Here is a 12,999-nt window from a genome sequence, read left to right as displayed (position 1 = left end):
TCAAGCATTTTTTATCAAACCGTCGGACGCGGGGACTTCAGTTCTAAGCTGATTTTTTTTTAGCCAGATGGTATACGCCATTATTTTCACTTTTCATTTACGCTATTCATTCTAATACCGCTGTATACCCTCCACTACAGTACTGGTGATACCTATTTATATGTGCAAAATGTTGGAGTATCGGAAATATACAACTGAAAGACAAAGGGGCCTATGCAGAGAGCAGCGCTATTTCAAAACTCGCCATTTTTTGGAGAAAATCGCGCAGAAAACAGCAGAAAATGGTGAGTTACGAAAAACGCGCCAATTTTTTTTTTCTATTTCTAAAACTCGCCTCGCGCCTGGCGAGAACCTCCATCTCGCCACTTTTAAAAATATCCTTATGCAGAGAGGCGCGAACGGCATCTAGCGGCTGTTCGCGCCAATAAAATGGCGCGATTGTCTCCTTTTTGCCTCGCCAGGAAAAGTTGGCAAGAAGCTGCCGCTCGCGGCCATAGCAAAGGAAAAAAAAAGGCGCAAATTTTTTTTAACACATTTCTGCAGCGCGCATCTCGCCAATTTAAACTCGCCACACGCATTCATGTTAAACATAGCAGAATTCGCACATTTCTGCATATGGAGAATAAAACTCTCCAAAAAAGCTACTTTTTATTAAACTCGCCATTTTTAAAATTCGCTGCTCTCTGCATAGGCCCCAAAGTATCAATGAATAGTCTGACCCTTCACTAAAAGGAATTAGCAGCAGCGCAGCTCGTCAGATAATGCTTTATTTATTCTTGCAGTCCTCTATAAATCACTGGTGTCAGTGCATGTTCAGCCCTGTTTTGCAGACAAAATCTGCTTAGATCTGCAATTCCACAGCACAGTGGCTCTAATAAAGCTCGAGGTGGTGGGAGGCTCGAACATGCCCTCGTGTGACCCACACCCACTTCCGACTTTCAGCAACAGTGTTGTCCTGAATTTAACCGTAATTGTGGTGTGAAGAATGGATGGATTCATTTGGCTTCTGATTGAAAAATGAACTCACGCAGATGAATTATAAACTAGAGCCAAACAAAACGCAAAGAACATGCAAACGCAGAGCCCAACGCTGCAATATTCACAGGACAGAAAAACAAAATGTAACGGTGCTTCCCCCACCCTCTGGGAGATTCTGCCATTACTGGTCGTGTGGTGCATGATACCTGCTGGTAACAGAAGGGCCGAGCTGTCCGCCAGTGGTAGTGGGGACACAGGATCAGGTTTCTGGGGTACATTACCCACATGGTTCTCTTGCAGTGCAGCGCTTCCATCTCCAGATAGGTGAAGATGATCTCCTACAGTTGAATTATCACCTCTCCCCCCATTAAGATCACACACTAGGCGGGAGTATAACAACAGGAACGGTTTATTCTCTTTGTCTGACAGTACGGGAACAAGGCAAATTTCTGCCCACTGCAGTCTCTGGGATGGTCAACTTGAGGATGGTCCCTGGACTACCACTACAGGTCAGGGACCCTGCAGCTGTCCTGGCTCTTCCCTGGCCCTCTAGCAGGACCAGAAGTATAGGGTATCACTCACTCTCCCCAAAGGGGAAGAGGAACAGGGTAGGCAAAGCTCCAGGCAATCCTGTGTGATCCCTGCCTCTCTCGAGGAGAAAAGGCACTACTAAATTTGGGGTGTCACTGCACGTAAGTACAACTAGGAGGAGGGCACCAGGTCTGCCCCATGATTGGACATGCTCAGGCCTGATGTCACCGCCTCCCACTGTCACTAAAGTGCAGCACCAAGGAGGGGGAAACCCCTGTGTTGACTACTGGCAGCCTGATTCTAGCAGGGGTTACTGCCAGGAGTAGGACAGGTTATTAATGTCCAAAAATAGTCTATTTGAGATCCAATTGGACCGGAACCCACAGATCCACCTCCAGTCTTGTACTTCCAAAGTAGTGACCACGACCAGATGTGACGTAATATGTGGAATCAAGCAGAAAAATAAATCATAGTGAAAACTGCTACTAAGATGGACATACATAGGGTGACCATTCGTCCCGGTTTTGCCGGGACAGTCCCTTTTTTTCTGGGCTGTCCCGGGTGACGGTCCGTCCCGGAAATGTCCCGGGTTTTGCCCCTGGTGACTGGTCCCGTGCGCGAGTGGGCGGCTGTGCGCGGGGGCGGCAGCATGAGGAGGATGCGGCAGCCGTGAGTATTTTTTTTCCCAATAGCAGGATGCCGGGGGGCGGGGCTTTAGAGTAGACGCAGGGGATTGGTTGGAGGTCAGGATACGCCAGGAGCGGGGCTTAGTATCGGGGGCGGATTGTGTGTGTGTGTGTGTGTGTTTTTTTCACCAGAAGGAAGGCTCACAGCTGGCAACTGAAACTGCCGGCAGACTGGATAAAAGCCTCACTACTTCTGGCTCCGTACAGTGGCACTACACTCACCGGTAAGCCCCATGACGCCTGTGTGTGTGTGTCCCTCCCAGTGTGTGTCTGCCCCCCTCCCAGTCTCTCTCTGTCTGTCTCTCTCTCTCTCTCTCTCTCTCTCTCTCTCTCTCTCTCTCTGTCTCTCTGTCTCTTTCTCCCTCTATCTCTGTCTCCCTCTCTCTCTGTCTCCCTCTTTCTCTCTCTGTCTCCCTCTCTCTCTCTCTCTTGGTCTCTCTCTCAGTCTCTGTCCTTTGTCTCTGTTCTCTCTGTTCTCTCTGTTCTGTTCTCTCTGTTCTGTCTCTCATCTGTCATCTGTCTCTCATCTGTCATCTGTCTCTCATCTGTCATCTGTCATCTGTCATCTGTCTGTCATCTGTCTCTCTTTCTGTCTCTCTATTTGTCTCTCTGTCTGTCTCTCTGTCTCTCTGTTCTGTCCTCACGTCTCTCTGTCTCTCTGTCACTGTCTCTGTCTCCCTGTCACTGTCTCTCTCTGTCACTGTCTCTGTCTCTCTGTCACTGTCTGTGTGTGTGTGACTGCCCCCTCCCAGTGTGTGTGTCACTGCCCCCCTCCCAGTCTGTGTGTCTGTCTGTCCCCTCCCACTGTGTGATGCCCCTCTCCCAGTGTGTGTGTGCCCCCTCCCAGTGTGTGTGTGTGTGTGTGTGTGTGTGTCCCTCCCAGTGTGTGTCTGCCCCCCTCCCAGTGTGTGTGTCACTGCCCCCCTCCCAGTCTGTGTGTCTGTCTGTCTGTCTGTCCCCTCCCACTGTGTGATGCCCCTCTCCCAGTGTGTGTGTGCCCCCTCCCAGTGTGTGTGACTGTCACCCTCCCAGTCTGTGTGTGAGTGTGTGTGACTGCCCCCCTCCCATTCTGTGTGTGTGTGTCTGCCTCCCTCCCATTCTGTGTGTGTGTGTCTGCCTCCCTCCCATTCTGTATGTGTCTGCCCCCCTCCCATTCCATGTGTGTGTTTGCCCCCCTCCCATTCTGTGTGTGTGTCTGCCCCCCCTCCCATTCTGTGTGTGTGTGACTGCCCCCCAGTCTGTGTGTGACTGCCCCCCCAGTCTGTGTGTGACTGCCCCCCCCCCAGTGTGTGTGTGACTGCCCCCTCCCAGTGTCTGTGTGTATCAGTGACAGTGTGTATACAGACACCAACCCAGTCACCCACTCACCCATGTGTCAGTCAAACGTGTCAGTCACCCAACAACGTGTCAGTCAATCACCCACCCACGTGTCAGTCAGCCACCCCCCACGTGTCAGTCACCCCCACATGTCAGTCAGTCACCCCCCACATGTCAGTCACCTAGCCACCCACGTGTCAGTCAGTCACCCACCCACGTGTCAGTCAGCCACACCCCCACGTGTCAGTCAGTCACCCACCCACGTGTCAGTCAGTCACCCACCCACATGTCAGTCAGCCACCCCCCTCCCCACGTGTCAGTCAGTCACCCACCCACGTGTCAATCAGTCAGCCACCCACGTGGCAGGCAGTCAGTCACCCAACCCAAGTGTCAGGCAGTCAAAGTGTGTCTGTCAGTCACCCACCCACCCACCCAAGTGTCAGTCAGTCACCCACCCACTCATCCAAGTGTCAGTCAGTCAAGTGTCAGTCAGTCAAGTGTCAGTCAGTCACCCACCCACCCACCCGTCAGTCACCCACCCAAGTGGTTAGTCAGTCAGTCCTCTCTGTCTGTCTCTCTCTCTGTCTCTCTGTGTCTGTCTCTCTCTCTCTCTCTCTCTCTCTCTCTCTCTCTCTCTCTCTCTCTCTCTCTCTCTCTCTCTCTCTCTCTCTGTCTCTCTGTCTCTTTCTCCCTCTATCTCTGTCTCCCTCTCTCTCTGTCTCCCTCTTTCTCTCTCTGTGTCTCCCTCTCTCTCTCTCTCTCTTGGTCTCTCTCTCAGTCTCTGTCCTTTGTCTCTGTTCTTTCTGTTCTCTCTGTTCTGTTCTCTCTGTTCTGTCTCTCATCTGTCATCTGTCTCTCATCTGTCATCTGTCTCTCATCTGTCATCTGTCATCTGTCTGTCATCTGTCTCTCTCTCTGTCTCTCTGTTTGTCTCTCTGTCTGTCTCTCTGTCTCTCTGTTCTGTCCTCACGTCTCTCTGTCTCTCTGTCACTGTCTCTGTCTCCCTGTCACTGTCTCTCTCTGTCACTGTCTCTGTCTCTCTGTCACTGTCTGTCACTGTCTCTCTCTCTCTCTCTCTCTCTCTCTCTCTCTCTCTCTCTCTCTCTCTCTCTCTCTCTCTCTCTCTCTCTCTCTCTCTCTCTCTCTCTGTCTCTCTCTCTGAGTCTCTCTCTCTCTCTCTCTCTCTCTCTCTCTGGCACTGTCTCTCTCTCTCTGGCACTGTCTCTCTGTCTCTCTGGCACTGTCTCTTTCTCTCTCTGGCACTGTCTCTCTCTCACACTGTCTCTTTCTCTGTCACTGTCACTCTCTCTCTGTCACTGTCACTCTCTCTCTCTCTCTTTCTGTCACTGTCTCTTTCTCTCTCTCTGTCACTGTCTCTGACTCTACTCTGTCACTGTGTCTCTCTCTCTCTCTGTCTCTCTGTCTCTCTGTCTCTGTCTCTCTCTCTGTCTCTGTGTCTCTCTGTCTCACTGTCTCTGTCTCTCTCTCTCTGTCTCTCTCTGTCTCACTCACTCAGTCTGTCACCCACTCTCTCTGTCTTATCTTAACTGCCGTATACCTACACCAAAATAACCTATACTGCTTTCTTCCAGATCTGACTCAAGTTTTACGCGGGAGACATCGGAAGACAGGTAAGGAACACCTCCCCTCCAGTATAGTACCTTGAGGGACTGCAGATCAGGTAAGATCCCAGGCGGGATTGCTGCTTTAGAAATTGTGAAGAGGGGGCATCCTGACACTGGTTAATGGGTTCAGAAGTCATTCACATCTGGCTTTTTTTTTGTTCGATTAGTGAGGTCATCCGACACACACACACACGTAACTATGTAACAAGGCGTAATGGTAGAAAAGTATAAGTGTAATACAATAAATAAACTGTTAATGTAAAAAAAAAATTGTGTGTCCCGGTTTTTCATTTTCATAGACATAGACATACAGTACAAACACTAGACAAACAAGAAAGACAGATACAGGCAAGGCTGACTTAAATGAAAGAGCTAATTTTAATACAACAAGTGATTATAAAATACAGTTGAGAACACAACAGCAGGCAGCTGGTCCGGTTGATCTAAAACCAAAATCCTACTCACGACAATTCAGAAGTAAATGCGCGGTGGATTATGGACATAGGAATGTAGCAGCTTGTCTACCAGTGGCGTCGGGCTGATTTGAAAACCGCTCCGGCGCTGCAACACCTCCTGGTTCGATTGTCCGTCGCTGGAGGTGTGCTTTGGGGGCAAATCCTTTTCTTACTGCTACAAAACGAATGCGCGTAACACGCACCCTTCGGGCCCCTGGCTGGGGTGAGGGGGTGCTGGCTGCTCTCTACAGCGGTCCAGGGTGAGTACCTCCCTGAATCAAAGAGGTTATTATTACATCACATCTGGTCGTGGTCACTACTTTGGAAGTACAAGACTGGAGGTGGATCTGTGTGTTCCGGTCCAATTGGATCTCAAATAGACTATTTTTGGACATTTTTAGGCGCCGGTTTGTATTTTGTTTTTTGTGTATTATTACTGACTTTGTTTTTGGGTCGGCATCTCTTGGCAGCCTTGCCTTATTATTTTAAGGGATCTAAGTGTTTATATTGTTTTACACTAATAATTATAGTTTAGTTCTTAGCGCTATTATCACCATTTTTTTTTTCTCTTTTATAGGGCAGGTTATTAACCAAAGGTGGCATGGCTACAATACATGGGGCAATCATTGTTATATGCTATCCTGACTTAGGGCTGAAGTGTACATACAGGGGCTCTGTAGAATTTGATTTGGAAATAGGGGCCTGCTTTGATACACTGTAAAGTTAACAAGCACATAGCTGAAGAGGAGTAGCCTTATTACAGAATACTGACCCGGGAGACTTCAGGCATGAGACCCAAACCTCCGCTACTAAAAACTGTACATCCTTTAGTCAAGGTTCTGTACTGTTCTACTACTGCATACACTACTGGATATCCAGCGGTGTGAACTAACAGCATATATTGTGTATATTCTTTCATTTAACTTACAATTATAGAATGTTAGGACAGATAAGGACAATGTTGTGCAAATTAGTAACAATGTCCAATGTAATATTATATATACTGTACATACATACAAATATATATTTGTATCTAACATTATATTTTCTCAACAAAGGCTCCATTGGAGCCGGAACGTGGAATCACAATAAAATAAGTATGTTTTCTTCACTATGGAGTGTCTGACTTTTTGTTCTATGCATAATACCTATTGTGTCGTGGCAGACAGCCCCAAACAATTGGCCATTATTGAACCCTTTTTGCGAGTGTCCTGTATCTTCATTTTTGTTATATATAATACAATATAAATACACAGACAAAAACCAAGGATACTACAGAGAGCAACTAACTATGTAACTAAGAAGGACACCTGAGTTTAAAGAAAACATTTGGGAGAAAGTGCCCAATGAGATCACGGCCGGACGGTCATTAGAACAAAATAGTCTAAACAACAGGAAATCACCAGAATAGTACTGCTACTGCTAGCTGACCATATGTAAACATACATAACCCTACTCAGACCAAAGGTAATAAGAAACATATGCATAAGTGGTAAAATGGTGAATGATTGAAAATACAAAAAGTCTCAATCTAAGTATGTCCTACAGGTCTATAGGTTGCAAACCCCCACAGAAGAAAGAGCATATAGTAGTTATCAAAGTTCATGAGGCAGTCGTAATACTGACCACTGAGTATGACTTCTCAATGAGTAATCTGAGCAATAGGATGTAATGCCCTGTATCAAAAGTCCAGATTCTAATCAAATAGGTAGAAAATCAAAGCAATATCCAGCCAAAGAGAATATGAAGGCCCTGGAACCGATATGAACCCTTCCTGGATAGGGGACTGGTGCTGGTTCAGCACAAAGTAGAGTCCTTATGAATAAGAATGTCCATAGTGAGGCAAGGATGTCTCCAGAAGGACGAAACGCGTAGAGTGGGTCAGACGGTGGGTCATATATTGTATTATTTATATATATTGTATATATAGAGATAGATAGTTAACTAGGGGAAGGAGCGGCTCAGTGAGTAACGACACTGATTGGCACCTGGTTCAATTCCTGGTGTCAGCTCCTTGTGACCTTGGGCAAGTCACTTTATCTCCCTGTGCCTGATATACTGTATAGGAGGGTACACAGGTATATACTATATCCCTGATGCATATACCAGGGTGATGGGCAGAAAGGTGTGTCCCCTGATATGGCTATGGTGCTGTGTCTGGCTCTGTTGAGGACTGCACTGTGTCTGTATTTCCCTGTAGAACTGAATAAGCAGCTCTGATTTCACAGAAACAAATTGCTCTCTGCCACAGAAGGGAAACTTGAGCTTCTGCTAATGTTGTGTAGTGAGAATCAGGACTAAGGAGGAGGAGGAGGTTTGCAGGAGAACAGAGAGAAGGTAGATAAATCCCAGTCCCACAAATACAAGGGAGAAGGGGCTTTACTCCAGACAAACCCAAGACACACAAGGAGAAAGCATCCATCTCTTGGTGTGTCTGAACCCTCCTGCTTCCACAAAGGCTGCTGCTCAAGCAGCATCTCTTTGGTGCTTCTGGTCTGACAAAGTTTATCAGCAGGAGGATAAAGATGGGATTACTGGAGCTGAGCATCTGATGGGAACATTTTGCTGAAGATCACATGCATTTCAATCAAGGTAAAACATTTCCATTTAAATAGAATATGTTGCGAAGAGCACGCAAGTAAAAGGTTGAGTGATGATCCATTTATTGGTAAAGTGCAGCTTCTTAGAAATATGAGAATATTTCCAAAAATAGTGTTTAACCTGTTCACAGCCAGAGGGGCCCGGCACCACATTGCTATGGAGGACCTTCTGGCAGCAAAGGGTTAAAGATGGGTTTTTATTATTATGCAGAAGATGGTGATTACATTAAACAAAGATAAACACGTCGTTTTCTATTCTTCTATATAGGAAATGGTCTGACAGATGAGGAATGATGAATAATGAATTGATCAGACAGGAATAATCACAGGAGGCAGCTGTCACTCAGGAAATCTTTTAAGAACCAGTGAATAATAATAAGGCACGGAGGGGATCTTATGGGATTTGGGGAATGTATGCTATTTTTAGTCATGTCCATTTTTTTTATTATTTTTTTTTACAAATATGAAGCAATGTATCGAACTGCGATTTTGAGACAGCAGGTTAGTTAGTCTCCCGGCTGCAAAACAGGGTCAATCCTAATGCAAGGAACAGCACCAGATTTATTTTTTAAAAATCCCATTCACACCCCAGTAATGTCCCAATTTTGCAGCCAGAAGACGCTGTTAAAATAAACACCCAGTGTCATTAACGCATTACATAGGAAATATTCCACATTGGGAAAGCAGATGAAATAGCCCATCAGGGATCATCTACAAAGTGTTAAGTAATGTGTAGTGCCTGCATTTTATGACTTGCATATAATCCGTGCAGCTGTGTATAAGACATCCCCTTAGTCTTTGTACATTTGCTGGTTTCCATGCTGCGGGTGATGAGCTTTGCATTTTCCTGTTGTTTAATCACATGTGAAAGATTGGAATGCTTCAGTGATCCCAAAGCAGGTTGCATTTAAAGGGACAGACAGCTGGACAGGAAGCGTGGAATGCCTCCTTTGTGTGGTGGGGATATAGGATTTAGCATGATTTCTGACCCACGGGACGCCTGCATATGTGCATTTATTGATTGAAACTGATACCCAAAGCTACATGAAATACTATTTGAAAATGAGTCATTCTGGTATGCCTAGTTTTACCCGCCACCTTTAGATTTGCAGATGTGCACATGAAATGTACTATTTCACTATGGATGTGTGGATGGAAAATATGTATATAATTTGACAGGTCTGGATAGGAGAAAGCTGCAGGTTTTTTTTTCTGCAAACTTCATCATATGTACTGTATGTATATCTTTATTTGTGCAGTGCCCACAGTGTGCTGAGTGCTTTGCTAATGCAATACAGGGAATTATAATACAATAAATGCAACATGCACAATCAGACAGCAGGATAGTAAATCCCTGCCCCTCAGAGATTACTATCTAAAGCAGGGTCTAAAACTCAGTCCTCAAGGGACACCAACAGGCCAGGTTGTATGGATATCCCTGCTTCAGCACAGGTGGCTCAATCGGTGGCTCAGTTGAAGACTGGGCCACTGATTGAGCTAACTGTGCTGAAGCAGAGATATCCATAAAAGCTAGCCTATTGGTTGCCCTTGAGGACTGAGTGTGAAACCCCTGATCTAAGTGATATGTCTGTTATAACAAGTCAAATGAGTAGCATTCCAAAACAGTGGCCAAGTGAATTGTATTTATTCACCCGACGTGCTTTAATATTTTATTATCATTAATGATTGGTGCGTTTACAGGTTTGAAATCTGAATTTCGTGAACTTCCAAGTTTGTTCTAACATCCGAACAAACTAGCAAAATCTGGGCCAAAGTTGCAGAAAGGCTCATCCTCAAATTTGTATTTTTGTGGGATTTTTTTTTTTTAAACTGTTCGAACTTTTCAATAAAACCGGCAAACTTTTTCAAAAAGCTCAAAAAAGTTCACCCACATTGTTTTTAGAACCAAGACACCAGTGAAAGTGCTCACCCTTAGTGCTGATAATCACACTTCTTGTATCAGCTGGCACAGTACTTTCATAAACATGCAGCGTCCAAATCCAACTGAAAATGTAGGAAGTGTATGCAATTGTGGGATGGGAGCTACTGAAAATGTATCTGGAATGAAAAAAGTTTACTTGGTCGCACAGCAGATTTATAAATATATGTATATCCATCATCATCATCATCATCATCATCGATCCACTACTGGTAGAAGCCTCTTCAATGATCTTCCAGGTACTGCGGTTGCAGCCTCTCTTCGTCATGTTGCATCAACAGATTCAGCCTCCCATCTCACTTTTGGTCGTCATCTTGGTCTTCTGATATCTCTAGGCATCCAACTCTCTCTCTCTCTCACAGAAAAGAAGCGCATGCTACATAGTGCTCAGCCGTATAAAGATGATTTACTACATTTGGTTAAAAGGAGTGGTAGGAGATGCACTCACAAGGGAAGGTCAATTAAAAGCATTGAGAGAATAATACTCATGGTCACCACAATAGAGCAGTCAGCAGGGACATCTGGGTCTGGAACGCTTAGTGTAAAGATGGAAACCTGGATTGTAGTAGATAATGTCCGGGAGCGATATCAATCACCAGCGGGCCAATGCGAGCGAGTACTGCAAACAAGAGGACTAGTGTTCCAGCCGGTAACAGCAGCAGATGCCACTATTCAAAGCGTTAAGCGCTTTAACGCACGTGGAAAATGCGGTCAACGCTTTGAATGCTGGCATCTAATGACTGCTCTGTCGTGACCATGAGTATTATTCTCTCAATGCTTTTAATTTACCTTCCCTTGTGAATGCATCTCCTACCACTTTTGATTCAATCATTTTTACACGGCTGAGCACTATGGAGCGTGCGCTTCTTTTCTTTGTCTTATAGATTTCGTTTGGATTTTGTTTCAATGCACAAAGAAGCTGCCGTAGTATTTTGGAGCACCCCCACATTTCTCAACTAAAAGGGTTTTTTTTGGGGGGGGTGGACTCTTGGACACTTGGACACTGTGCACTATATTGTATTGGAGACTTTATAACACGTCTGTTTTTTATGCATCATATCTGTGTTTTCACTTTGGCGCTGTGACCATTTGACAAAATAATTAGAAGATCTCATGCCAATTCTTGAATTGTTTTTAAGTTACCAAAAGGAAGACTGAGGTGCACAGTTTGCTTAAAATAACATACGTGTTACTAACCCAGTCCAAACTCATGCAAAATACTTGACACATTCTCACATGTTTTACAAAATGTATAGTATCAGTTGTAAGGGCAAATATGTCCTTTTTAAGCTTGATACGTAACTCCGCCTGATTAAAAGATTTGGTGCATGCTGTGGAAATAGCTATTAATTTATAGTACATTGCACATCACTATTACAGGTGCTGTTTGTTTACAATTAAGATGAATAATTAAGTCCATAATTGTATTCTTCAGGGGGGTTAACCCCATAAATCAGGATGGGAAATGGGATCTGAACATTCAGAACATATTTACTCTAATCCTGACTCTATATTTGATGTAACTCAGACAGATCTTTCCCAAGTTGTAAACATCATTTTGCAGCTGTTATTGTAAATGAAACAAGGATCTAATTAAGGCTGTTAGCTGTACATTGCTTACAGCATGATTGGGCAATAATGGAGAACAGCTTCAATTTGCTTTTAAGGTACAGACAAATTGCTTTGCATACAAATGGTTCATTCTGCTAAAAGAAGCCCTGTTCGGTATTTGAGTAACCTAATGTTGTGAAAACACATTGATCTCATGTCTTTGAGCATCCCAGGCATCTTTGATAAGAACTAAAATGAACTGGAAACCTTCCACTTGTTTTGTACAGCACTGAAGATACGAAGTCTGTAGTATATTGCTCTGCTTCACCAATATACTCCCATTCTCTCCTACAGGAACAGCAGGGGCACATACCCATTCTCCCCACCTCCTGCAGGAACACATACCCATTCCCCCCACCTCCTACAGGAACAGCAGGGGCACATACCCATTCTCCCCACCTCCTGCAGGAACAGTAGGGACACATACCCATTCCCCCCACCTCCTACAGGAACAGCGGGGACACATACCCCCCAACCCCCCACCTACAGAAACAGCGGGGACACATATCCATTCCCCCCACCTCCTGCAGGAACAGCAGGGACACATACCCATTCCACCCACCTCCTACAGGAACAACAGGGACACATACCCATTCCCCCCACCTCCTACAGGAAAAGCAGGGACACATACCCATTCCCCCCACCTCCTACAGAAACAGCAGAGACACATACCCATTCCCCCCACCTCCTACAGAAACAGCAGGGACACATACCCATTCACCCCACCTCTTGCAGGTAGAGGAGGGACACATACCCCCCCTACAGAAACAGCGGGGACACATACCCATTCCCCCACCTCCTACAGGAACAACAGGGACACATACCCATTCTCCTCACCTCCTACAGGAACAGCAGGGACACATACCCATTCCCCCCACCTCCTACAGGAACAACAGGGACACATACCCATTCCCCCCACCTCCTACAGGAACAGCAGGGACACATACCCATCCCCCCCACCTCCTACAGGAACATCGGGGACACATACCCATTCCCCCCACCTCCTACAGGAACAGCAGGGACACATACCCATTCCCCCCACCTTCTACAGGAACAGCAGGGGCACATACCCATTCCCCCCACCTCCTGCAGGAACAGCAGGGGCACATACCCATTCCCCCCACCTCCTGCAGGAACAGCAGGGACACATACCCATTCCCCTTACCTCCTGCAGGAACAGCAGGGGCACATACCCATTCCCCCCACCTCCTACAGGAACAGCAGGGACACATACCAATTCTCCCCACCTCCTACAGA

At 45.9% G+C, this 12,999-nt stretch overlaps 1 protein-coding gene across 2 annotated transcripts in view; it reads left to right on the top strand.

Annotated features, from left to right (window-relative positions):
• RASGEF1A (RasGEF domain family member 1A) overlaps positions 1-12,999 on the top strand; it is a 218,498-nt gene that overhangs the window by 139,563 nt on the left and 65,936 nt on the right. Inside the window, exon 1 of one of the 2 annotated variants that reach the window (XM_075610428.1) lies at positions 7,951-8,184. The exons of the other annotated variant lie outside the window; for it this stretch is intronic. The gene's annotated coding sequence lies outside the window, so the exon portion shown is untranslated. Of the gene's footprint in view, positions 1-7,950; positions 8,185-12,999 lie in introns of those variants that run through there. 2 annotated transcript variants of the gene reach the window in all.

Source organism: Ascaphus truei, chromosome 8 (genome assembly GCF_040206685.1).
Source record: "Ascaphus truei isolate aAscTru1 chromosome 8, aAscTru1.hap1, whole genome shotgun sequence".
Lineage (NCBI taxonomy): Eukaryota > Metazoa > Chordata > Amphibia > Anura > Ascaphidae > Ascaphus > Ascaphus truei.
This window is presented reverse-complemented; position numbering and strand designations above follow the sequence as displayed.